Source organism: Triticum aestivum, unplaced genomic scaffold, assembly GCF_018294505.1.
Source record: "Triticum aestivum cultivar Chinese Spring unplaced genomic scaffold, IWGSC CS RefSeq v2.1 scaffold37828, whole genome shotgun sequence".
Taxonomy (NCBI): domain Eukaryota; kingdom Viridiplantae; phylum Streptophyta; class Magnoliopsida; order Poales; family Poaceae; genus Triticum; species Triticum aestivum.
This window is the reverse complement of record NW_025227584.1, coordinates 8689-13032: the sequence shown is the minus strand read 5'-3', so window position 1 is coordinate 13032 and position 4344 is coordinate 8689.

Here is a 4344-nt window from a genome sequence, read left to right as displayed (position 1 = left end):
GTTATATTGTTGAATTCATTCATGATGCTAATGAAAATTATTATGAGGGAGGAACATATGCTTGTAGGAATTGCAATAATATCAAGTTTCCTCTCTATGTGCTTAAAGTTTTAAAGTTATGCTTGTTTTTCCTTCCTATGCTAGTTGATTATTGTTCCCATAAGTTGTTTGCTCACAAAATCCCTATGCATGAGAAGTGGGTTAGACTTAAATGTTCAAGTCATATTCTCCGCGATGCTCTCTTTATGTTTCAACTCTTATCTTTTATGTGAGCATCATTGAAATCATCATGCCTAGCTAGGGGCGTTAAACGTTAGCGCTTGTTGGAGGCAACCCAATGTTATTTTTGTTCCTTGATTTTTATTCTTTTTAGTAATAAATAATTCATCTAGCCTCTAGTTAGATGTGGTTTTATGTTTTAATTAGTGTTTGTGCCAAGTAGAACCATTGGGAAGACTTGGGTGAAGTCTTTATGATCTTGCTGTAAAAAACAGAAACTTTAGCGCTCACGAGATTAGCTTACATTTTTACTGGAGAGTGATTTTAGGTTGATTCTTTTTGCAGATGATTAATAGGCAAATTCCTAAGGTCAAACAATTTATTTCAGAATTTTTAGAGTTACAGAAGTATCCGAATGATACAGATTACTACAGACTGTTCTGTTTTTGACAGATTCTGTTTTCTATGTGTTATTTGCTTATTTTGATGAATCTATGAGTAGTATCGGAGGGTATGAACCATATATAAGTTGGAATACAGTAGATATTACACCAATATGAATTTAGAATAAGTTCACAACAGTACCTAAGTGGTGATTTATTTTCCTATACTAACGGAGCTTACGAGTTTTCTGTTGAGTTTTGTGTTGTGAAGTTTTCAAGTTTTTGGTAAAGATTCGATGGACTATGGAATAAGGAGTGGTAAGGGCCTAAGCTTGGGGATTCTCAAGGCACCCCAAGGTAATATTCAAGGACAATCAAGAGACCAAGCTTGGGGATGCCCCGGAAGGCATCCCCTCTTTCGTCTTCGTTCATCGGTAACTTTACATGGAGCTATATTTTTATTCACCACAAGATATGTGTTTTGCTTGGAGCGTCATTTTCTTTTGTTGGTATTTTCTTGCTGTTATTTATAATAATGTTTTGCATCTATATTTTCAATAAAAATGTCAAGGATAGCCTTTACCATGCTTATTTTGCAAATATACATGTTGCTGTTTCAAAACAGAAAGTTTGCCGATGTTGCAAAAATTCCCTAGAAAAGTCAGAAAATGATATAATATTGAAACTTTTTGCATATTGAGCTCTGATAAATCTTCTAGAGTGTAGTATGTTTCTCATAATTTTAGTTAGGTAAGTATGATGAATCTTGCATTCTTTACAGACTGTACTATTTTGGCAGATTGCTGTTATGTTTGCATATGTTTGCTTGTTTAATGATTCTATTTGAGGATAGGAGTATTAAATATGCGGAGACATTTACTATGAATTGTTGAATAATAATTTTAGTGATTTGTTACAGTAGAAAATGATAAGGTTTTTGCATTGGTTTATACTAACTTATCTCATGAGTTCTTGTTGAGTTTGGTGTGGATGAAGCTTTCATGATTTAGGAAACCGAGATATAAAAGGAATTAAGGAGACACAAAAGCTCAAGCTTGGGGATGCCCAAGGCACCCAAGATAATATTTCAAGAAGTCTCAAGCATCCAAGCTTGGGGATGCCCTGGTAGGAATCCCACCTTTCTGCTTCAACAATGATCGGTTAGTATCGGTTGAACCTAAGTTTTTGCTTCTTCACATGATGAGTGATATCCTTGAAATGTCATTTTGTTTTGTTTTGCTTGCTGTTTGAATAAAACACCAAGATCTGAAATTCTTAAATGTTAGAGAGTCTTCACATAGTTACATAATTATTCAACTACTCATTGATCTTCACTTATATCTTTCAGAGTAGTTTGTCATTTGCTCTAGTGCTTCACTTATACCTTTTTAGAGCACGGTGGTGGTTTTATTTTATATAAATTATATTCTCTCATGCTTCACTTATATTATTTTGAGAGTCTTTTAGAACAGCATGCTAATTTGCTTTGGTTATAAAATTGGTCCTAATATGATGGGCATCCAAGATAGGTATAATAAAAACTATCATATAAAGTGCATTGAATACTATGATAAAATTGATACTTGATAATTGTTTTGAGATATAAATGTGTTAATGTTAGAGTCATGCTAGTTGGGCAATTATGAAATTGATAATTACTTGTGTTAAAGTTGGTAAGCCCCGTAGCATGCACGTATGGTGAACGTTGAGTGACAAATTTGAAGCATGGGGTGTTCTTTGATTGCCTTCCTTATGAGTGGAGGTCGGGATCGTGTGATGGTTAACTCCTACCAACCCTTCCCCTAGGAGCATGCGTAGTAGTACTTTGCTTCGAGGGCTAATAAACTTTTGCAATAAGTATATGAGTTCTTTATGACTAATGTGAGTCCATGTATTATACAAACTTTTGCACTCTTACACTTTCGTAATTTGCTAGCCTCTATGGTACCGTCCATTGCCCTTTCTCACCTTGAGAGTTGGTGCAAACTTCGTCGGTGCATCCAAACCCCGTGATACGATACGACCCTCGGGGCTAAGGGTATGTACCAGTAGCTATGTGTTTGATCTCTCTCTCTCTCTCTCTCTCTCTCTCTCGTGTTCTTGATTTGGCACGATCTTGATGTATTGTGAGCTTTGCTATTATAGTTGGATCTTATGATGTTTCTCCCCCTCTATTCTCTTGTAATGGATTGAGTTTTCCCTTTGAAGTTATCTTATCGGATTGAGTCTTTAAGGATTTGAGAACACTTGATGTATGTCTTGCATGTGCTTATCTGTGGTGACAATGGGATGTTCACGTGATCTACTTGATGTATGTTTTGGTGATCAAGTTGCAGGTTCAGTGACCTTGTGAACTTATGCATAGGGGTTGGCACACGTTTTCGTCTTGACTCTCCCGTAGAAACTTTGGGGCACTCTTTGAAGTACTTTGTGTTGGTTGAATAGATGAATCTGAAATTGTGTGATGCATATCGTATAATCATGCCCACGGATACTTGAGGTGACATTGGAGTATCTAGGTGACATTAGGGTGTTGGTTGATTTGTGTCTTAAGGTGTGATTCTAGTACGAATTCTATGATAGATCGAATGGAAAGAATAGCTTTGTGTTATTTTACTATGGACTCTTGAATAGATCGATCAGAAAGGATAACTTGGAGGTGGGCTCGTACCCTACAATAATCTCTTCATTTGTTCTCCGCTATTAGTGACTTTGGAGTGACTCCTTGTTGCATGTTGATGGATGGTTATATGATCCAGTTATGTTATTATTGTTGAGAGAACTTGCACTAGTGAAAGTATGAAGCTTAGGCCTTGTTTCCGAGCATTGCAATACCGTTTGTGCTCACTTTTATCATTAGTTACCATGTTGTTTTTATATTTTCAGATTACGAATACTCATATCTACCATCCATATTGCAGTCGTATCACCATCTCTTCGCCGAACTAGTGCACCTATACAATTTACCATTGTATTGGGTGTGTTGGAGACACAAGAGAATCTTTGTTATTTGGTTGCAGGGTTGTTTGAGAGAGACCATCTTCATCCTACGCCTCCCACGGATTGATAAACCTTAGGTCATCCACTTGAAGGAAATTTGCTACTGTCCTACAAACCTCTGCACTCGTAGTAAACATCACCTTCTGTCGCAGTGTGGCATCAGCCGTAGTTGTGCAGCGCCCGCCAAAGTAGTGCGTTGGACGAACCATAATGGAGCAGCTACTGGAGACAATGAGAATGAGGGGCGGCGCCAGAGGGAGGAGCAGCCAGGGAGATTTGCCCCTACCCGCCGGCCATGTAGCCTAGCTATATAGAGCATCATTGAGGACCAGGCCAGATGGGACCAGTGGCGACGTCTCGCTGGAGGAACCCTAGTGTTGCAGGCAGGGGATCGAGGTAGAGGGAAAGGGGAGAGGAGATGCAAGCAGGCAGGGCAATGAACGCTTGCGTGTTTGTTTTTACTTGAGGGTCAAGTGTGACGCGGACGTCAGCAGTTGCATTTTGTGTGTAATATAGGCAGTCAACAGAGTCATTTCACTATTCCCCTTCCATTCAATTTTTAGTGAGGTTCTACCCGAAACACCCCCTCCAAAGCAAAATTAATTAAGCCCAAGCCCATAACTAAAAAATGACTTCTTTACATCTTTTATGGCTTATTTTGACAATAAGCCAAGAAAAGGCGGAATCGAACTAGCCCTTAAACTGCAATTCAATTGTGCGTGCAATGATGAATCACTCCTGT